The sequence below is a fragment of the Neophocaena asiaeorientalis genome, unplaced genomic scaffold, assembly GCF_003031525.2.
Source record: "Neophocaena asiaeorientalis asiaeorientalis breed wild unplaced genomic scaffold, Neophocaena_asiaeorientalis_V1.1 scaffold364, whole genome shotgun sequence".
NCBI lineage: Eukaryota > Metazoa > Chordata > Mammalia > Artiodactyla > Phocoenidae > Neophocaena > Neophocaena asiaeorientalis.
The window spans coordinates 3,555,880-3,579,160 of NW_020172457.1; the positions used below are offsets into that span (position 1 = coordinate 3,555,880).

General features: G+C 49.8%; 1 protein-coding gene across 6 annotated transcripts in view; it reads left to right on the top strand.

Annotated features, from left to right (window-relative positions):
• The window catches only part of PLXNA4 (plexin A4), a 366,609-nt gene that overhangs the window by 31,313 nt on the left and 312,015 nt on the right, over window positions 1-23,281 (top strand). The window lies entirely within an intron of this gene.

The window sequence follows — 23,281 nt, forward strand, 5'->3', positions numbered from 1 at the left end:
TTAGTAAACTTCTAAGGAGAGTCTTCAAACTCCATGGATGTCACTCATGTGAACCCAGGCATGGTAGAAGAGCAGAGGGTAGAAGATCTCCAGGGGAACCTCGGAGGCTCCAAATAGATGCACTAACCAGTCCTTGTGGGATTTAATTGTGTGTGTATCTGGTGTGTGTGTGCACATATACGCTCAAGATCTCTTTGGAAGAACTTCAGGAAGCCACCCCTGGCTCCTCCCTGGGCTGCTGCTACACTGAAGTGCCGTAACGGGTGGGGTGCCTAATGTGGGTGAGGGAAGGGGGCACAGGGCATGCTCAGATCTGAAAAGCTTGGGATTCCTCCTACCATCTCCTGCAGCCTGGAAACAAGGTATTTGATTTATGAGCTAACTTTTAATTAAAATAACAGCAGGAAAAAAATCTCATTTTTTCTCTACAGGATAAATGGTTCACAGTCTGAACTAATTTTGTTTCTTCTCTGAACGCCCCAGTGCTGTAGGGGCGTGTGCCTATGTGTGTGTGTGCATACGTGTGTGTGATGGGATGCTGGCGCGGTGCTCTGGGTCAGACCCTCTCTAAGGATTCTTTGCTCCTGCGGCGGACCCTGCCTCTACCCTCTGGGTCTTGCTGTGTAGCCCCAACGCCGGCTTCTTGCCCTGTATCACAGTTTCTCTTTGCAGCTTTTTCTGACGTCTTTACTTGAAGAGATGCTGTCAGTTCCATTTTAAATTGCTTGTAGAACTTTCCTTCCTTCAGCCACAGTGATGTCTATGCTGTGTTTGGCGGAAGGAATTTTATTTTGGTGGTCACCCTGAATTCTCAGTATGTTTTGATTTATTTCTCTGACAGACCCTCATTACATCCCATTGGCACTTCCCAATATGGAATTTATCAGACTCACAGCCCTTCTTCTCTGGGAGTTGATGGTCTCTAATATGACTAAATCCGACATGGAACTCACCTCTGGTGGGTTTGGATATAAACCTGGCCTTTCTTATCTGACAACTTTTATTTTCTATCACTATCCATCACCTTTAGCAGTGTGAGAGGGACCACTGTCTTCTGTGTGTCCTACCTTCTAGAAGTACCAACGTTTATTTGATATTTAGAAATGTATTTCTTTCTATCTGCGAGGTATCCAGACCATTCTCTTAGAATTTTCATACCTCCCTTCATCAGGAAGGACCGTGGAGCCCTGTCCAGTGGCTGCAGAAGCAGGAGCCAGGGGTCCTCATCCCAGACAAAGGGCCTGCCCACCACTGCCCTCCTGGGACTTTTGGGGCAGCATTGGAGAGGAGCCACTGTGGCTTCTCTGCTCTCGAGGGAGAATCTGCCTGTGAAACACACTGAAAAACCTCAGGAGAACGGACCAGCGGAAGTCCCCAGATAAGATAAGCTAGGAAACCAACTGCGGGACCACAGAGAGGGAGAAATTTGGGTTTGCCCTCAGCGACAGATTCTCATCCTTCTGCTGCTGGCTCACTTCGAGGGACAAGGGACAGTCATCCCTGCACCCCCTGCCCCACCTGGCCCTTTGCAGGGCTTTGGTCTTATTTGCAGCAAACAACAGAGGGAATGAGCTCCAGGCCTCCCCCACCTTCTGCCGCTGCTGCATTTATAAATCCCCTATCACAGCATGTCCTGGTATAAGCACGAGTGGAGGTTTGCAGGGATGTGAGCCACCGGCTTAGTCAGGATGTCTCTTACTGCTCGCTGCTCACCACAAAGCGCCTGGTATTTGTGGACTCACCGTAAAGCACCAGCTCACAGTACCTGGGCTGTCCGGGCTGGGGTGGAGCAGGGTAGCAGTGCTCTGGGCCTCACCCAGCCTGCCCTCTGCTCCCACGCCCTGGCGTCATCTGCTCCTGCTCCTCTTGGGTGAGCCGAGGGAGGGACCCTTGTGCCCTCCACCTGCGTTATGGGACCAGCAGTGACGTCTACTTTCCAGCTTGTCAAAGTGATGTTTCCCAGAGCACTTGGAGGCCCTGGGGGTGTTCTGCAAGATGAGATCATTGGTGCTAAATCTGTCTTTGCTGACAGCCCAGAACCCGGTTCTAGGGCCCCTGGCGGGCTTGGGAGGTAGCTGGCTGCGGGCGAGTCCCACATGTGCCCCGGCTCCCGCCACCACCTCTGTCTGGTGAGAGGTGCTTCCTTCTCCTCTGACAGTTCTCACCTCTGCTTTTCCGGATTCCCTGTTCTAAAGATTGGCTTTTGTGCGTATGACCCCACCTTTGTCCTGAGCTGAAAGAGCCTGCATAAAAACCAGCTTAGAGAGTGTGCCCAGACTCAGGAGATGGCATGCTGCTTCCTTGTTTGTCCTCGTCTGTGGGCAGTTGTCTTGCATCGCAAGCACCGATGGTTGATGTTTTCCAAGTCCACCTCTGGGGACGTGAGCTGAATTGGGTACCAGAGCATCCTCACACTCCTGCACGTCTGTGATCTATCGTTCTGACAAGTGAGCTTGGAACTCGAAGGGTCCCAGGGACTATTGTTTAGAAACAAGGCTTGGGAGTCCCGTTAAAGAAGCAGACCCGTCTGAAATTGGAGGAGAGGACAGACTACTGCTCTCCTGGCGAGGGGTCTGGGCCAGAGCTCCACAGAAGTAACAGGAGACACACAAGCTTCCCTGCTGGGAGGACTCAGTCAGCAGCACCTTCAGAGGAATCAAGCCCTGGGGGAATGTAGGGGAGGGAGCAGCAGATACGTCACCAGGTATTATAAACAGCACAAACTTATTGTCTTACAATTCTGTAGCTCAGAAGTCGCACACTCACTGGGCTAAAATCATGATTCCAGCAGAGCTTTGCTCCTTTCTGGAAGTTCTAGGGGAGAAGCAGTTCCCTCACCCTTTCCAGCTTCCAGCGGCTGCCCATATTCCTTGGCTCACGGCCCCCTTCCTCCATGTTCAAAGCCAGCAATGTGGCATCTCCCTGACCTTTCCTCTAGTGCATCTCCTGCTGACCACAGCTGGGAAAGGGTCTCTACTCTTAAGGATCTGTGTGATTGGATTGGGCCCGTGTGGATACTCCCAGATAATCTCCCCAGGTCCTTAACTTCATGAGACCTGCCAAATCCCCTTTTCCATGAGAAGTAACATAGTCTCTAATCCTGGAGATTAAGATGTGGACGTCTTTGGAGGGGCTATGATTCTGTCTACCACAGTAGAGATAGCTCTAACACATCTGCAAGATTGCTGGGGAAAGAAGTGTGAGGTTGAAAAGTTAGGGAAGCATACTGGGACCAGATAGGACCAATGGGAGGCCCACATCCAGAGAGAAGATAGGGAAAGTATTTAAAAAGATTGAAAATCCCATCAGACTTTGCCATGGCTCCCAGGCAGAGTACTTCAGCTTCTCTCATCCCAGCCAGATGGGGTGAGGACAGTCCTCCACGTTCCTGAGCCCGGGAAGCCCCACTGGTCAAGACAGCTTTGGGCTTTCCCTCTTGGACATTGGAACGAGAGGGGCCCTCTGTGAACTTATCAGTTTCAGTGACTTTATTTGGGGTCTCATTATGTGTAGGTTTGCTTTCCCTTGGTTTCAGAAGAGCTTTTGGGGAAAAAAAAAAAAAAAGGAAGCTTTTGGAAAGCTCATCTGTGTCTTAACTTTACGAGGTAAAGAAGCCTTTGTCTCCTGCAGCATGTACAGCAGCTACCAAAGCCCAGTGGGAAGATCTGGAACGAAACCTGTCAGCACGCAGGGCCAGTTGTAACAGCGGCGAACAGCGTCCCCGCCCCCAGGGGAGTCACCATCGACCTTGATTATTTACCGGTTGGGAAACCGTGATTGGCCAGACTCATGTTTGTGTGTCTGTTTTTGTGTCCTTCCCGTAATTTCCCAGCACCACGGCCAGCTGCTCCTAAGGTTTATTGTTGAACAACATATGATTTTGGCATTATGAGATGATCAAACAAGAGAAGAAAAGGGCCTGTATGTCCTTGGTGATTTTAGGTGGGCAGAGCAAGTTAGAGTGGGCTAATGGATTCGTTAGAACAGACTGAAGTTCGTCTTCAATCTCGTGTGTACAGAATAGAACTAACTTCCAGCCACTGGGTGAATCGTCGGTGAAAGCTGGTTCTGCTTCGAAGGTGGAAACCCCTGCTTCATCAGTCAGGGTTGGGGAGGGAAGAGAAAGGCTGGAAGATGAGAAAAAAGCGAGCAGCTACTGTGTGCTGTGTCCTTTGCTACCCATACCTTACAGTGGACGTCTGGGGCTCTCACAGCAACCCTGCATGGTGGGGATTTTTGCCGCAATTTTATCCATGAAGAAACTCGTATTCAGAAAGGTAGGGTGCTTGTCGGCACATAGACTCCCAAACCCATGCCCTTATAATACATTGTTATCTCCGCCTTTATGGATATAAATGACTTTTTTTGTTCCTTTTGCCTGTGTGCATTGTAGAGCTCAATTTGGCTTCCCCGTCAAATATCCAGTTCTGTGTAGGGGTGAGGCAGGGGCATGTGGGGAGTTTGAGGCTCCAGAAGGAAACACTTGGTACTAACATTTTCGGGTAGCTCTCCATGCTGGAAGCTTCTAGGCATTCCAGGGCGTGTGTTCTGAGCCTCAGAGAGAGTGGACCTTTTCTCTCTCTCACTGCCTGTAGAAGTCCCTGGACTCTCACCACAGGCTTCTATGTTGCAGGATTGATCTCAACTGGGTTTGTGAAAATGAACAGCTGATGTGTTATATAATTCCTTTTCTCTTCATATGTGTGTGTAACAGTACGTACATAAATATAGTGTGTGTGTGTGTTCCTGGAAAAGCGGAAGAGGACCTGTTTGCCATTTTTGATGATTTATTCTAAAGCTTGGCTCGGCCTTACTTATCATTCTGCTTCACCTAGTCCTGCAGGAAGAGGGAGAGAAGTAATAGGACAGCAGGCATAGAAAGGGACCCTGGAACATTGTGTGGGCCTGTGACTGCCACTTCTACTTTCTCACCACGAGGCCAGGACTTCCCTGTCTGACCTCTGCTCTTTGGGTTCCTGAAATGAGGCTTTTTTTCCCTTCATAGTTCACTGGGACTGAGTGTGCCAACTAATAACACTGTTAGGAAAAATTATTTGTGTAGAGTATGTGGGGAGTATGCATAAACATTCATTTACAAAATGATTAATGGGGACTGTTTCTAAATAGAGTCTTGTTAATGTGAATTGCAAGTTTTCAACTATACCCTGTGTATGGGTGCGTGTATCAGTCATTTAAAGCCTTACGGTTTTATGCTCTGCGGTGACCTAAGTGGGAAGGAAACCCAAAAGAGAGGGGATATATGTAGAGGTATAGCTGATTCACTTTGCTGTACGGTAGAAACTAACACAACATTATAAAGCAACTATACTCCAATAAAATTTAAAATAAATAAATAAGCCTTACAGTTTGAAAGTAAACATTTTCCTAACTCCGTCGTAATTACTTCAAACTTACCTAAGCCCGGTTGATACCAGACTACAGAGTTTTGTGCCAGTTCTTCCAGAGAATTTAGAAGGAGGGGCTCTTCCAACTCAGTCCTGCCAGGATTGATTGGGGAGCACACCCAGGTATACCCAGGGAGGCAGCCAAAGAGCCAGTTGGAGGCTGGGTGTACATGAGCATGTGAGAGCCGTGTGTAATTACTTCTGATGGCGTTAGAGGGGACAGGTGTTTCATTAAGTTTGAGAGATTTGGAACATTTTAACCCTACCATGGTGGGATGCTGGCATTCCAAAGTGAGCTAGCAAGGATCCCACTGCCAAGAAGCTGTATGTCTCAGCAGTGCTGTCATCCAGGGATGGCATATTTGGCCACTTGGACACCACTGTCCTAGATGATGAGCTTATTTAAAATATTAGAAAGACTCGGAAACAATATACTCCCCCACCACTTATGAATGCTCTTGTGGGCCATCACGGGAATAGACTGGAAGTCTGGTCCCTGGTTCACTGCTTTGACATTTTGTGATCTTGGGCAGTAACCTTGGCCTCCGTGTGTGTTAATTTCCCCAGTGTCTTTTGAAAGCCAGAAAACGAGCTAGTGAAGCAGACCTTTGAGGAAGCCCTCGAGAGCAGCCTGGGAGTGGACCAGTTTTCCGAGCCCAGGATTGGTGGGCCAGGTTGGCCGAAGCAGGGTAGTAATGAGGCCAAGGTCTTTCACGTGCCCCCCTACAGGGGGACAGCAAACAACTCTGGCTGGTGGCCTCAGGCAGAACCCTGAGCTCTTGCCTAGTGGGTCACCTTGACCACAAAAGTGTGTGACTGATGCAGCTCTGGAATAATAATGCAAGCCCCATGCCCTCCCCATTGTAGGCCGTGAGCCTCACACCTCTTTTGGCCCAAGACCAACCACTCTGCAAAGCTAGGGGAATGGCTCCAGGGAGCGAGGCTGGGAGCTCCTTCTCTTGTGTGGTCGCTTATGAATCAGGAGACAAGCGAGCAGGCAGGAGAATCAGGGCCTGTGGACCCCGACCCTTTCCCCATCAGGATCTTCCCCCGCCAGGAACTTCTCGGGCTGTCTTGCAGCTTTCCCATGTGTGAAACAAGTGGTAGGTGGTATTACCTGATGGGGCTCTTTAGGGAGTTGCTAATGGCTACTATGGCCAGCTCAGGGGGCCGGGGGTGACAGTGCAAGTTTCTCTAAGAGGCTACAACGCATTCCAGGCAGGTGACATCCCCGCCCTCCCCGGAAGTCTCCTACTCAGAAAACTGAGAATTTGTGAGCAGATGACTGCATCCAGGACCATACTCTTTTAGGCTTCTTGAGAATTGGCTTGGCAGTTTGACTTTATGAAAAGAGTACAGAAAATGTTTACGAAACTACTGAAGGAGGGAAATGCAGGGGTCGGGGAAAGGAAAAGATGGAAGAGGTGGCAATGGGGTGAATGCCCCACAGGAGGGCGTTGCGCCTAGAGAAGATTGCTGTTCGGGTGCTGTTCACATCCTGCTGCCACGCTGGGAGCCTGAGTTACGCACCCCATGCTCCTCAGTTAGTGGGGCTGAACCCAGCACAGGGGGGATTTATTGTCTGGCCAACACTTAGTGCGTGCTTGCTAAGCGTGGACGTTGCTCTGGTAACGTGCACCTATTCATTAATTCAATCCTCAGGACTGCCCTACAGAGCAGACGTGCTTGTTATTGCCAAGGACATGAGGAAACTGAGGCCCAGAGAGGCTCAGTGGCTAACCCAAGACAACGCGATTAAAGCCGTGGAGGCGGGATCCCAATGCAGACTCCTCAGAGCCCGTGCTCGTGCCCATCACGCTTTATTGGTCTCAGGCTGAGCACGCCGTGGTCATCCATGATGCCTGCAGCCTCCCAGAAATATCAGATGGTACCCTCTGCTCTGTATCTGTCCCTCAGACTGAAACAGGCCCTCTCTCTTGCATCCTCCTTGCCCTGAGATCTTTGGTAGCTAAGCAGTGATGGATGACTTCTCCCTGCCTATCTGGTTGATGGCTTCAGTATTTCCATGTCCCAGGGAGAGAGGCGGAGCCACGTGGCTCCCACCGGCTGACCTCCTGATGTTTCCCAAGTTGAAGCCCAGCCCCCGGCCGTGGGGGCACCCGGGACGGTGGCCTGTCATTGCTCGTGTGCTTTCTACTCCCTTTGAAAGGGATGCTCTCTGGCTCTAAGCTGGCATCTCTGCTTCCCGAGCCTCCTCTTTTTCCAAAAATGTGCATTTCTAAGGAAGCAGATGGGCTTACGGGGGCTCTTCCAGCCCCTCTCTCCTCCAGCTCCACAGGGAGTTTTCTCCTCCTGGTTTTTCTGCTTTCTTTCCTTCCCCCAAACCTTCTGCCCATGTCCCTTTCAAGTCTGTGAGAGCACTTTGCTCATTTGGGCTCATTGGCCTGAGCTGACACCCCTGGTGGCCATGGTCCTGGTACCACAGCACAGGAGAGAGGAAGAAGGGCTTTTTCTGTGAATGAGACAATTCCTTGTCCTCAGGCTCAGTAGCCACAGGTCCAGGGAAATTCTGGATGGTGTTACTGTTGGACTACATTTTCTCACTTAGAAAACACTGTCATTATTTGGGTGGGGGAAGAGGCCCCTAGGTGACTTTGCTCCAGTCCAAGCACCAAGATCCTCTTTCCTAGGCTTCTTACGAAACTTTAGAGCAAAGGTTTTGAAGCATTTTAGAGAACTTTTTCTTTGAATAAAACCTCATAAGGAAGTCAAACATAAAATATAAAAGTCAGGTCAGGTTGAAGTTGGCAGGGTAGGTGAGGGGAAGAGGGACGTGATTTCAGAGCTTACCTTTTTGTCTTCCCACTGGCCCCCAAGACTCCTAGGACACCTCATGGATTGCAGGAAGCCCTACAGAGTACAACAGGGTGCTCCCATCCTACGCAGTTGCCTTGTGGGTGGTCTGGACTGAATGATGAAATTGTCCTGGTGTCTGGGCTGTGTCCTGTGTCCCCTGGGTGGACCTCTGGAGAATGGGGGAGGCATGTGTGCGAGGGGATGAAAAGAGGGAGGGGAACTTCCACTGATTCACCGTCACACCCTCGCAGTAGATGGTGCCTGGGCTCGCTGGGGCTGCGTCGGGCTCTGAGTGACTTACAGGGAAGCCAGCCCTCGAGAAATGTCCTGAATGTGATTGGGGCATCGTCTCTCTCAGCTGCATACCTCAGGGTTATGAGGACAATGGCTGTTGGCCAGGCCACCTTTGTCTTGAGGGTGAGATGTTTCCATCTGAGAAACATCCTTGAAGACAGGTGCTGGCCCGCATGCCAGGTCAGGAATGGTGTCTACTGAGCTTGTGCGACAGAGTATCTGAGCTACTAGTGTTCTTTTAACCCTGTTGAGAATGGTGGGGCTAACTCGGGGCAATTTTCATTTTGGTAATCAGTAAGAGTTGTGTTGGCAAGTGTCAGCTGCATCACTACCACCACCAGATACTTAGCGACCTCCTCTAAAATTTGTGTCCCGTGTTATAATTTGCAAAGCCCTTTCATATGTTACCACATTTAAGTGGTACACACACACCTGTTAGCGGCAGGGTGGGGACTCAACCATCACATCTCCGATTCCGAGTCCAATGCCATTCTCACTCTTCCACAGGTGCCTTCAGTGGGCACACCTGGCGGCTCAGGTCAGAAGAGGAGCAAGGTGCAGAAAGGCGAGATGAATTAAGGAATTCTAGCAGGTTCTCTGCAATCCCCTCCAACATCTCCCCTCATATTCCTGCCTGCCTCCCCCTCCTTCCTAGGTGAGACGGACCTGGGCTCTTAGCAAGCACATCCCCATTGTTATTCTCCGCATCTCACACCACGTGTATTGCTATTTTTATCCTGTACTAGAAACTATCGAGTGGGGGAGAAATGTTAATTGGTATTATTACAGCAAACTGTGTCCTAGTAACATGGCAATTCAGAGGTAAGCTCTCCCCTCCCCTCCCCTGCCTTTTGGGCAAAGATAGGGGATTTTATTCATTTGGCTAACAGCCAGCATGGTTTCTGTAGCTGCTGCTGAGCCTGTGTGGGGACGGATTCAGGACTCTGGCATCTATCGGCCAGGCTGCCGGGCCTCCGCGGCGTGGTTAGTTTATGCAGGAAGGACTCGAGGGTGCGTGGAGTTGTGATGAATTTGGTTCTGTTTTGTCCCCCGAAACTAGACTGGAGGGATAGTCTTTCTGCTCAGGAAGCTCTCATGGGGTGTGGCTTGCAGGGTCTGGGGGCAAGAATCTGGGACATTTGTATTCGAGGTCCAGCTGAATGTAAATTGTGTCCTCCTAAGCCAGAGCAAAGAAGGAACCGATTAGAAAAGAATGGCAATGAAGTCAGACAAGTTTTGCTCAACTTTCAGAAGAAAGGAAAGAAAGGGGATTCAAAAAAACAGGCTGTCCGCTGGCTGCCATGGTTCAAACCCTGACAGCTTTCCTTCCCAGCCATATGACCTCAAGCGAGTCTCTCCTCCTTTCCGGCCTCAGTTTCCTCATCTGTAAAAGGGGTGGGGGGCTAGTGAAGTGTGCCCCGCTGGGCTGCTGTGAGGATTAAAGCACATGGCACAAAACACATAGTAAGGACTCTGAAAAGTAAAGCTTTCATGGTGAATTTTTTCTCAGGTGCCCTGAAACTCCTGCGGGCTAAGGGTGTAGGAAGGCAGCGGGAGATGGAAAACCCAGATTCCAGCCCAGTGGTGTCCGCTGATTGCTCAAACCCACCCACGTGGATAATATCTTCCACCTCCTCTTGGTCCTCCCTTCTCTGCGGTGGGAAGAATAATCAGGTTGATTTCATGGCACCCTAAAACTTACTTTTTATAGTCCTCATTGCTTTTTAAAAATTATTCCAGCAGTCTATATTGTTTGTGGAAAATGTAGAAAAAGAATAAACATGAAAAATCACCTGAAATCTTACCACCTTCAGAAAATGACTACTGACACAAGAGTGGATTCTTGTGTGTCTTTCTCTGTAAACATGTACCTTAAATATACACATAGTTGAGATAACATAACATATATAATATATACACATTTTTATATCGTGCTTTTCCCCACTTTTCATTGTGAAGATATCCCCAGGTGATTAAATATCCTTCAAGCGTGATTTTTAATGACAGCCTAATATTTTGTAATGCAGTCTTTGCTCTTCTGTTCTGTATCTTTAGGCTTTCTGGCTTCCTTTTTAATGCATTTATTTCCTGTTTCCTTTTTATCTGTTAATTTTTGCTCTGTGGATTGGATTTTCTCTGCCTTCCTTCCGTCTGGTGATTTGGAAAATATTCACCCTATTTGAACTTAATAGCGATTACCCTTAGGCTTTTGAAAGCGTATTTAAAGCCCATAAGCATCAAAGTTAAGAATTAAACAGTATGGTTTTATGTCCTTCCCCTCCCCCAACTTTCCAGTTTTCACTAATATGACCTAGGTTTTGAGACTCATACTAATATTTTTACATTATGATCATTTCAGTATTCATTCATCCCTTTCAAACATTGTTTTTGGCATTTCCACTATTGAATCATTGAAATTACACTAAGTATTTAGATAGCTTGAACAGCTAGCTATTCATTGCTCAAGGGTCTGTCACCCTGCAGATTCCCCACCTATGGGTTCTTAATTTTGATAGGTCTTTTGGTAGATCAGCATTAGCCTTTAAGACATTTTTTTTTTCATGAAGGGAATACTGGTAATGTGATTTTTAAGCCCTTGAATGTCTTGAGAGTGTCATTCTGTTGACCTTACGTGTAAATGGCAACTTGGTTGAGTATTTTTCTTTCCTCAAAGTTGTTGAAATTACTTCCTTGTCTCTGAGCAATGAACACAGGAGAGAAGCCCAAGGCCAATTGGATTTTGATTGCTTTGTAGGTTTTTTCCTTTTACTTGTCTAAAGGTTTATAGAATGTTCTCTAGATACCAAAGAAGTGTTTCAGGATGTGTATACACGTTGATCTAATTTCTTTTGCCTTATATTTCAATATACTCTTTCAACTTGCAGCCTCAAATTTTCAGCTCAGGAAAGTTGATAATGATAATTGTTTGCATATATATGTTAGGTCTCCTGGTTGTGTTGTCCAGGTCTCATTTTTTTCCCCCTTACTATCATCCAAGTTCTGGGAAAGCTTTTCAAGTGTATCTCTACTTCTTTAACTTGATTGTTTGCAGTATGCTTTCTGCTGCTTTCAGTGAGGTTTTAACTTGGGCCCTTCATCTAAACTTGCCTGACCTGAGCTCTTCCCTTCTAGACCAGAAGTGGAGGACAAAGTACAGCTGAAGTCTAGATCTGTCCCCTGCATATTGTCTACTGGTTTGGGGAGCCAGGTTGAGTAGTTGCAGAAATTGAATGGTTGCCAAAGAGACCATGTGGCCCTCAAAGCCATCACTATTTGCTCTCTGGTCCTTTAAAGGAAAAGTTTGCTGACCCCTGCTCTAGATACTACTTACTTTGATTTTTTTCAGACCAAAGTCCTCTTGAATCTTCCTGAAAATCAAATAAGAAAATTTCCCAAGCATTCTCTTTCTCTCTTTTCTCTCATAGCAAATCTCTCTCATGGGAAGATATTTCTTATCAGTCATCGTTTTTTATTTTTATTTATATTCTTTCTGTGTATTTTTTCTGTTTGTCCAGCCTTACAAAGGGAGGTTGTGTGGGCAGGTATGATGGGTCTACAAGAGAGCGATGTAGGCTTCGTTCTGAAATGTTCAGGTTTCCAATACCTCTCTCTCTCTCCTTCTCAATCTCTCTCTCTCTGTGTTTTTCACTGAAAAACCAAATTCACCCTCATGGTGAGTGATATGTGAGATTAGCAGAGGGTAGGATTCATTCTTCCCATTTTATGCAGTAAAGGAAGGAAAGAGAGAAACCCAGGCACAGGGAAGCTTTGACAAGATATACACAATTTTGAGTTTAAACACTGCCTTCTTGCTTTGAAGCCCCCAATCTACTGCTAAGGTGGCAGCCCACCTCCAGGTGTCCTGACTTCATTTGGCTTCACCTTGGTGAAACCTCACCCAGGGCCCTTTGACACCTGAAGCTCTCGAAGGCTACAAAGCTGTCATGCCAGGGGTGGACTTGATGGAGACCCAGGAGGGAGGGGTGGCCATGCAGCTATTTTTGAAAATATTTGGCGAATTCACGATTTGAATTCTTTTTATGTTGTACACGAACTGTACATAATCATAAGTATTCTTGCCCTTGGCTGCCATCTTGGAATTCCCACACCTGGACTTTCAGAAGCAGAAGGTGAGAATGTTTACCTGCACAAAGCTGGGTATATTTGCAAACTAACATAAAATATTGTGTGAGGGTGGTACCCCTCCACCGTGCGTATCCTCAGAGGCTGGCAGAGTGACTGTATTGCATGCGTGTGTGACCCTCAGAGGGGGAAGGGGGCAGAGAAGGGGCAGGGTGTGGGCTCATTTCTTTGTACAAACGTGAGTTTGAAAATCAGGCATATTTGCAATTTAGTCAACTCTAATTATCTGTACTTCTGGAAGGGAGACGGTGATGCGGATAACTGCAACCAGCAAATAATTGAAAAATGATTCCCACTTTGTTCTGGGATAGTTTATATTAACTGTGGAGGAGCCTCCCACGTCACGTCAGGCTCCCCACCACCCCACTCCCACGGGTCTACCCTCTGCTCTGTGCTAGCTTAGGCTGGTGGTAAAACAAGCCCAGATTTTCCAACACGCTGACCATTGGCCCGAATGTCTGGAGGGAGTGGAACTATGAATTGAAAATTGCCAAGGGGAATAAGGCCACACAAGACCTTGGGACTGGACCCCCATCCGTCTTCTTCCCGTGGCATCACTAACACCCTCTTGGGCCTCACCTGAAAGAATCTTACAAAATCACATTTACTGTAGCCCACTTACTGCTCTTCACCCTGTCCCTGGCTTTCCTCTCCGTACCGCCGAGGAAATATGATTGGTCCGCTTCACATTTGCTGCCCTTCAGTTTGTTTCCAGTGTCTCTCTCTTTTTTTTTTTTTTTTTTTTTTGGGGTACGCGGGCCTCTCACCGTTGTGGCCTCTCCCGTTGTGGAGCACAGGCTCCGGGTGCGCAGGCTCAGCGGCCAGGGAAGCCCCTAGTGTCTCTTGAATGATAGATTATAACCAAGGAGGTTGAATTTCAGATAGGAAAAGAAGGTGGGGAATCTTTTCCTAAACAAAAAGTCATATTGGTGTTAAAAACAAGATCTTAACGTAAATTCTTGCCCTGTGCTTTTCCATGCAATGTTTAAATTCGGGATTCTGTCCCAGAAGGCTGGGAATTTGCTCCCAAAGTCACTATCTTTGTTCAGATGAACAGCCCAAAGGGTCCAAGAGCCTCGTGGCTGGATGGCAGGAGGCAGGTAGAAGCTGGGCTGCGCTCTGGCTTGGTTATACCGTGTGAGCGGACCTGCCTCCCCCAGGCCCACGGAGACGTATGCGTTCGTGCTTACTAAGCTGCATGTTTCGGGGCTGTAAGTGCATCCCATGTCCCCACAATATATGGACATGAAAGGAAAATGAGGGATTTGCACGTTGCAGAGATGTAATTATGGTAATAAGCAGACCTTGTTGGCTGTGTGTCCTGTTCGGCAGCAGCTTGGGGAGTGGAGGGGCTTGGTGGGGGAACCATTTCGCAACTTGGGTTTCTTGGGTGACTTTTTATGGAACTGTCATATTCATACAGGAAAGGGCGAACCTCCTAAGTGTATGCCTCGGTGAGTTTTCACTCACAGGACTCCTCCATGTACCCAAATCAAGAAACAAAACAGTCCCCATTTCCCATAACCCCCTAACCCCATTCCGGTCACCGCCCCTACCCTCTCGAGGGCAGCTACCCTCTGAACCTCTCACAGCGTAGATTAGATTCTCTGGTTTTGTACTTTATACAAATGGAATCACGCGGCACCCACTGTCTCATGTCTGTTCCTTTTGCTCTCTTTCATGTTTATGACATTGATCCCTATCACTGCAGTTTGCTCATTTTTGTGTTTGTATAGCATTCCTTTGTGGGACTATACTAAAATTTATTTTTCTGTTTTATCATTGATGAGCATTTGAATGGTTTCCCATTTTTGCCTTTTATGAAGAGTGCTGTTCTTAAAACTCTTGTGTATGTCTTCTGGAAACCATACATCCACACTTCTACTGCTGATGTACCTGGGAGGGAAATTGCTGGGCCGTTGCCTGTATGAATTCAGCTTTAGTAGAAAATGCCAAAGATAGGCTAGATGTTTTTAAAGGGCTTCTTAGTTGTGGGAGGCTGGTTAACATCCTCACCAGAAAATGGCAGAAAGGAGGTAGCTTTGCTTTTTCAGACGGTACAGTTTAGTGGTTTCGGAGGGAGATAGACCTGGGTATATGAGTTCAACATTGAGTGTCCACTGTGTTAAGTGACAGTCTGTATTAGTTTCCGAGGGCTGCTGTAACAAGTTACCGCAAAGTTGGTGCTTAAAACAACACAGACTTATTCTCTTGCAGTTCTGGAGGTCAGAAGTCCAAAATGGGTCTCAGTGAGTAGAAGTCAAGGTGTCAGCAAGACTGTGGTCCCTCCAGAGGCTCTAAAGGAGAGTCCATTTCCGTCTCCTTGCCTTTTCCGGGTTCTAGAGCTGCATTTCTTGGCTCACAGCTCCTCCCTCCACCTTCAGGGCCAGCAGCGTAGCAGCTTTAAGTCTCTGTTCTGTCTTCACATTGCCTGCTCCTCTCTGTAGCCAAAGCTCCCTCCACCAGCCTCTTATAAGGACACTTGTTATTGCATTTAGGACCCACCCACCCACATAACCCAGGAGAGCCTCCCCATCTCAAGATCTTTAACTTAATCACATCTGCAAAGTCTCTTCTGCTATGTAAGGTAAGTCCCAGGTTCCAGGGATAAGGGCCTGGATGTTTTTGGGAGCCGTGACTCAGCCTTGTCTCTTGATTTTCACCATGTCACCCATAACACCCACCTTCATAAAGCATCGTCACCCTACCTCACAGGGTTGCCGAATTGTTCTGCTGCTCTCTGTGATTCTCGTTGTGTTGTGGGGAAAGATCACTGGCTGGGACCAGAGAAGTATATTTAAAGGATAGATGATGATTTGTTTCATCAGATTGTTAATTTATCTCCAGTGGTAACAAAGACTGTCAAACGGATAGGAAGGAAAATATCAAAATACAAGACACCCGAAGTGCAATGTGGGATCTTGGATCGGGTCCTGGAACAGAAAATGCACATTCGTAGAAAACTGGTGAAATCCAAATATAAGCCTATAGTTTAGCCAATTTTGTCTTAGGAATTGTGCCGTGGTTCTCTAAGATATTAGCGTTAGGGGAAGCAAGGTGAAGGATTTACAGGAACTCTCTGCATTATCTTTACAGCTCTTCTGTAAATCTAGAATGACTTCAAAGTAGAAAGTTAAAAAAAAAAATGGGGGGCACTCAGGTACCAGTGGAAAAGCTCCAGATTCCATCTGTTTATGTGACATGAGAGACAGGGGCCATTGTTGGCGGAATGAATGTAGAGATCCAAACAGTAGTGATGAAGTTTAAAACATATGTAACCATTTAAGTGTAAATGGAGATTGGCGGGGTGTGCGACAAATAAGATGGCATTTGTTATTTTGGTGGAAGCATATGGGTCATCTCCAGTCCCACCCAAGGCTCCCTGGGGGAGTGGGGCTGAGGGTGGTCCTCGGGTGTGAATGGAGAGGAAGTCCTGCCCTCGGTCTCTGATTGATTCATCAGCTCCTCTCGGCCCTCCCCCCCGGCCCTTCTCCCCTCTCTTCCTGGCCCCATCACGAGATCAGTCTAAGGGCTCCCCAGTGGCCAGCCACCTCACAGCTGAGTTGTTATCTTGCCATCACACACTTATCTGGGCACGGTTAGAGCTTCCTAATAAAATTTGTCACCGACTGTAATCCCATCACTGTCCAGACCCGATTGATTAGCCCCTCTGGTTGATTTGGCTTTGCTGTGCACCTCCAGCCTCTTCCGAGGAAGTTGGCAGAGAGAGGAGTTCAGAGAGAGCTCTTGGCCCTATAAAAAGAGAACAGAGAAGAAGCAAACCAGGGCCACCAACTACTTGTACAATAATTAGATACAAATGGCTCAGCCCCACTCCTGCCACCCGGTCAGCCCTACTTCAGGCCGCCAGGGCCGGAAGCGGGAGAGGGACTGCCTTCTCTCGTGATGCCGGAAGCTGCAGACTGGCCTCGCCTCCGCGCTCCTGACCGCTCCGCGTGCTGCCCGCACTCGTCCTCGGTCTCCTGAGATGGAGAGAGGGGATGATGAGGCGGGGCGGAGGCGGGAGCTTCTAGTCCGCTTCCTGGGAGCCACGCCACCACACCCCACACTGGCTGTGGACTGTCTGGGCCACACCCCCGCCCCCTCCGCCAGGCTCCGCGGAGTGTCCTAGCAGGGGCTCCTGTGACTGTATAACTCTCTCCACAGCTGCGTGCTTGACGCACAGCCCGGAAGCCCAGAGAGAGAGAGTATGTGGAGAATGCAAAGGGGGGCTCCTGTGAGGCGCACCTTCACTCAGCAGCTAGCTTGCGGTGCCCCCCAAAGCTGTACAGACTGTGACTGGTGCGGGTGTGCAGGTGTCTGTGGGAGTGCGCTGGGATTTGCCGCGACTCTAAGTGTCCATGCAGACGGCCAGCCCCCTCGGCTGTGTGTCTGTGTGTGTGTGTGTGTGTGTGTGTGTGCGCACACACCGGCACACTTGCTCTGCGCCGGCCCTTTCTCCCTTCTCTCCAGCTCTGCTTTGCTGCACAGCTGCCACCTGCCTCCCTTCCGCTCCCTCTGCGCCATCCTGGGAGCCAGCTGCCCCTCCCGGCTCCTGACGCGACCCTGTTCTCTGTGAGTCTCCCTTTATCTCTGGACGTCTCCTTCCTCAGCCGTCAGGGCTTCGTGCTCTCTCTTCGGGCACCTGCCGGGCAGGAGGTAAACACCAGAATGACCTGAGTAGGTTCCGGCCGCGCAGGTGCGGGGAGCCCAGGCGAGGCCGGAGGCTGGAGGCGGTGCTGCCCCTCGGAGCCCCCCGTCCCCCTGCGGTCGTGGGCCCTCCGTGGTTGAGAGGTGGCACCCCTGCAACCTCCAGGCCCCGCCCAGGGCCAGGGTGCGGGGCCCCCGCTCTGCTGGCCAGCATCAGGCCCAGTAGGGCCGCGGCAGGCGCTGTGGGAAGGCGGACAACTCACGGTGGGGACAGAAGGGGGTGGCCATAACACAGGACCATAAACTCCATGGCTTACACAACAGAGGTTTATTGTCGCATGATTCTGGAGTCTGGAAGTCCAAGATTAAGGGGTCGGCAGGGTTGGATCATTCTGAGACTTGTCTCCTTGGCTGGTGGATGTCTGTTTGTCTTCTCATGGCCTTCCCTACGCACCTGTCTGTGACCATATTTCCTCTTCTTATAGGGATGTCAGCCAACTTCTGAGACTTGTCTCCTTGGCTGGTGGATGTCTGTCTTCTCATGGCCTTCCCTACGCACCTGTCTGTGACCATATTTCCTCTTCTTATAGGGATGTCAGCCATACTGGATTAAGGCCCACCCTAATGACCTCATTTTAATTTAATTACCTTTTAAAGACCTTATCTCCAGACACAGCCTGAGGTGCTGTGGTGAGGACATCAACATACGAATTTTAGGGGACACCGTTCAGCCCATAACAAGGTCGTCTCTGCCTGGTCTCTGCAGGGCTGTTTCCCAGTGGCTCTGGCTAGAGCCAGGACATGCCCTTCGCAGGACCCGAGCTCTTTCTCTTGCATGGCAGATGAGGCAGCTTTCGGTTTTGTGGCTTTGCAAATTCATTGCAGATGAAATGGAGGGTTTGGAGGGGGGCTGTGCTTTTAATAATTTTGGAGGAGGAGAAGGCAATGCAACGTAGTGGCACGAACAGGAACTTTGGGAGGAGACAGTAGTCGTGTGGCCTCGATCAAATAAATTCGCCCCTCTGTGCATGTTTTCCTATCCACACCACGGGGCTGTGTGAGGATTAAGTAGGATCCTGTGTGTGAAATGCCCAGGCACACAGTAGGTGCTCAGCACCTGCTTCCTTCACTTTCAGTTTCAGTATTGATGCCACTGCCACCCTGCAGACAGGACAGTGTGGTGATGACAGACACCCTGCACCCAGTGGGCTACTTGTCACATACCTGCTGTTCACACAAAGGAGCTGGGACAAGGGTCTGCTGAGTGCTCGGGGCAAACCAAATTTTGCTGCTTCTGAAAAAACCACACTCGAATGTCATTTCTGCGGATGCGTTCAAAGACAAATCTCTGTACATAAAGTGGTTATATTTTTATTGAAAGCAATGTCCAGCCTCAAGGGGTGGTTTGAACACAAACTTTGAAAAAACTCACTGGGGGCAAAGGATAGAGCCCAAAAACGTGCAAGCTCAGCGGCCATGGCTCATGGGCCCAGCCGCTCCACAGCATGTGGGATCTTCCCGGACCGGGGCACGAACCCGTGTCCCCTGCATCGATAGGTGGACTCTCAACCACTGCGCCACCAGGGAAGCCCAGAGTGGTTCTTAAACTTGAATGTAATTCAGAATCACCCGGGAGGCTGGTCAACACACAGATTGCCGGGCCCCAGTTTATGATTCAATAGACCCAGAGTATGGCCTGAGAAGTTGAATTTCTAGCAAGTTCTCAGGAAATGCTGACGCTGCTGGTCCAGGGACTGCACGCAGAGGAGCAGTACCCCACAGCATTAGTCCCTGTTAAGGTCTGTATCACCTTTTTCCCTCCAGCCTGTCCTGTTTTTGCTGTCATCCTGTCTGCCTGATCTGATTTTCCTGCTCTTATCACGGGCATAGGGCAGGTTTGTTGAAACTGCTCCATCCTCTGTCTGATTTACATAGGCTTTGCACCTGTTAGTGGGCAACTGTTTCTTTGGCCTTCTTCTCTTTTTTTCTCTTTTACTCTCTTTTTGTATTTGGGCCTCCAGGTACGTCATCGTGACCAAAGAGTAGACCTGACCCGGGGTACAGCTCCCTCAGTGATGCCTGTGCTGACCCCAGTTAGGAGGAGTCAGATGCAAAAAGAGCATCATTCCCATCGCCATTCCTCATCTTCTGTACCCCCGTGTGCCCCTACCCCAGCACACCAATTCCCTGGCCCCAATTCCCTAATCACTTTGCCAGAGTAAATAATTGCTGGTGTGTGGTGACCCCAGGTCATAGCCAACGGAGGAATGTAATTAAGGCCTTCATTTCCGACCGTCTCGGGAGCTGTCTCCCAGCTGATACTTGTTCCTCTGGTCCCCTGCGCTGGTGCTTGTATCCTCCCGCCCCTTCCCCTCCTGAGGCCAGAGAGCTTGGGTCGGAATAGAGTAGCTCATGTGCAGATGCGGGTGTTGCCTTCCTTTGTGTCCTCCCTCGCACGGAGGGAGAGGGCAGAACATCCTCTTCCCGGGGGCTGGGAGCACAGCCTCTCATGCGACACCTCACAGTGTGTGTGTGCTCTTTCATGACCGTTTCCGGGAGGGATCTGAGCCCAGAACCTTGCTCTGTGCCGCATCTTTTTGGACTCCTCAGCACCACATGGCCACCATTGCTTTTCCAGCGTTAGACCATCTGATGACATTTTCCCCTTGTGTTTGGAGCCCTACTAATTCGTGCTTGCTGTGGATGGGCCTGGGTGAGCTGCCCTGGGTTGAGAAGGCCTGAAGGACTTGGAATGTGTCACGGTGGGTGGGACCCTAACATGGGAGGCAGAAGCCTTGCCTTTCACTCGTGCCTCTTCCATCTCTCGATCCATACTGATTTCCCTTTGTCTTAAATGCATGGTGCCTGGGTGCTTTGTTGGGGGAGATGATGACAGATAACTGCTTTTGACTTCTTTTGGAAACATTCCCCCTGGTCAAAGCAGGGGAAGAAAACATTGTCTTGCCTTTACGCTGATTCCTAAAGCTTAACCAGATTTGAGACAAAAATAAACCCATGACGACTCCAAGAGAAAGGCCAAGAATCACTTGTATGTCCTTCCAGCATGCCTTTTTTGGAATGGCGGTGGGGGGAACTACTGGGGAAGAAAGAGGGCAGTCAATGTTATGTAATGTTTTGGTGTCTGATGCCTGGAGCCTCATTTTGGAAGAAGGTCCAGTCTAACCCTGAGGGAAGCAGAAATGTTACTGATTTAAGAAAAGGAGGCTCATTGGCCGTCATCTCTAGGAAGGTCATTGCTGCAGTAAACTTGCACAGCCCACACGTTCTACCCCCGTGCCTGTGTGGACCCCAGCCTGGTATGCCTGGTCAGTTCCGGGCCACTGAGGCAGCTGAGGGGTGCAAGATTGCTCTCTCTGAGTGGGCCTGGCATGGCCTTCCCTTCCTGGCATCCCATTGGGCCCAGGAATCAAGCTCTCAGCTCCTTCTTCTCCTAGAAAGCTCTCCACGGGCAAAGATGTGTTCTTGACAGCTCACAGCCCACTGCCCTTTCCCCGCTCTACACATCAGGCACAGTTAACAACAAAATGCAAGGGGGCCCAAAAAAGGAACGTCCTTTACTTGCTGGAGATCAGTGCAAGAGAGCCCTCTTTAAAAATTTTTGCGTGGGGGTAGGCTTCTCTGTGGCTTAATGTTTGTGTTTAATGTCTACTCCCATGTGTCGGTAGATCCCCCACCTGTCAGAGGACCGGAACGGTCTGCCTTTTTAGACCCTCCACTTCAGCCACCTCCTGAGCTGTTTAGCACGTCAGTTCAGGTTGGTGGAGGTGATGCTAACGGGGAAAGCACTGCCACTGCATCCAACTCCCTCCCTGTGGAAACCCCCGGAAACCTCAGGGTGGGGACACGAGGAGCCCAAGCAGACCTCAGCCGAAGGACGCGGAGGTAGGAGACAGCTGTCCTCCTCGCTGCTCACCAGGCGAGCACTTCCGGGCCAGTGTGGGTAAGGCACTGGCTGTGAAGGGTCAGCCCTGATTCCCTGTGGTCTGGGCTTCCTCCACCTGGCCTGTCACTTTCCTTCTGTACATGGTCTCCTGTAGGTATAGGAGCCAACCACCATTTAAAAGGAAGGGGGTGGGGGCTTCCCTGGTGGCACAGTGGTTGAGTGTCTGCCTGCCAATGCAGAGGACATGGGTTCGTGCCCTGGTCTGGGAAGATTCCACATGCCGCGGAGCGGCTGGGCCCGTGAGCCATGTCCGCTGAGCCTGCGCGTTCAGAGCCTGTGCTCCGCAACGGGAGATACCACAACAGTGAGAGGCCGCATAACGCAAAAAAAAAAAAAAGGAAGGGGGTGGGTCCTGCTAATAAGGGCCTGCCCTGAATTAGCAACCAGGACTTTTGAGTTTGTACAATCCCTATTTGGAGGGATGGATACAGAAGAGAGTGTAATCCAGGAATTGTCTTCAGGCTTGAATCATCTTCTTTCTGAGGCCTCTAAGATTTGGCTCCTGCTGGGGTCCTGAGCCATGAAGCAAGAGGCCCAGGGACACATTTACCCACTTGGGCCTCTTTGGACCTCCAAATTGCCCAGAACAGCTCCAGGTCAGAATGGAACAGAGTCCTTACTCATGGACATGCCGAGAATACTCTGGAGGGGTGGGAAGGGTCCTAGCCTTTCTGGCCTCCCCAGTCGACTCCCATCCCTGCAGCTGCTGGTGGGGAACAGCCCTCCTCAGGAGCCAAGTGGTCGGAAGAGTCGGGGAGGGGGAGTGAGGTGAATGTGTCCACTTGTTGCTGATGGAGCAGGACTGAAATTAATGGGCTCCTGTTGCTCCCCCATTAATGCTGGCATCGGCGATGTGTCAGGTTTCAGTCCTCTAGATGTCAGCCCCGGACGGACAAAGCTGCTCTCTTGTCCCGCCTAGTCTGTGCGGAGACCTACCTGCTCCCCAGGAGGGGCACTTCCTTCCTTTCTGAAACCTTTTGGTGGGAACTCCTAGATGAGGAGAAGTATACAGAAGGCCTGGGTTTTGATGTGGTTGTTTCTGAGATCTACGGAAACTGCATTACATAACAGCATCATGTAGCTGCTTTGAGCACCAGGGAGAGCCTCCCGGACCTGCATCCCAGTCCCATCCCTTTTAGTAACTTACGGTGTGAGCCCGGGCCTCTTCTGTAGCCTCTATGATGTCAACTTGTTCACCTGTAATTTGGAGGGATCTCATGAAACAGTCCTCGTCCTTCCTGGAGGGGGGAAGGGATTTGAGAGATGAAAAAGAGGAGCTGGTGTCCAGGAAGGAAATGGACGATGTGAATAAGAGAGGCATTTCACCTGGTGTCCTCAACCTGCAGTCACTGGCCTGGGGCCCCCAGCTGAGCTTCTGGAGGCTTATGAACCCTCTGAAGTCATCTGTGAGCACAGTGAGTGAGTGAGCACTTATCAGAGCCTTTGAGAAGATTCTCAGAGCTCTCTTGGCACCCACAAGGTGAACACCCACTGGTAGCTATGGGTGGCACCCACAAGGTGAACACCCACTGGTAGCTGTGGGTGGCAGTAGCCACTAGGTGGGGAGGGATGGGCCTCCCCTTAGAGGCAGCGTCTTGATCAGCAACTTAGCCCCTTGTCCTGGGGACCGAGGTTCACCTTGCTCCTGATTCTGGGTGAAGTTTGGGAAAGGCAGAGAAGCATGAGAAGTGGAGGCCCTCAGGTGTGACAGGGGAGTCAGAGAAGGACAGATTCCCAGCGAGGTGCATCCACACCCTTTGTGGGTACAGAGCTGGGCCTTGGAGACCAGGATATGTCCCTTCAGATCCCTGGGCACTCATTTCCCTGAAATGAATCAACTGTGGGAAAAACACTGATCAAGCAGGACGTTTTCGGGAAATGGCTTCTCTAGCTTCTGAACCACTTTGGATGTGGACCTTTGTTCCCTTGGCCTGACTGGACTTTGGGTTGCTCTTATCTGGGGATGTTCCCGGTACCTAGTTGAATATTATCAGGGACCAAGGTGGTA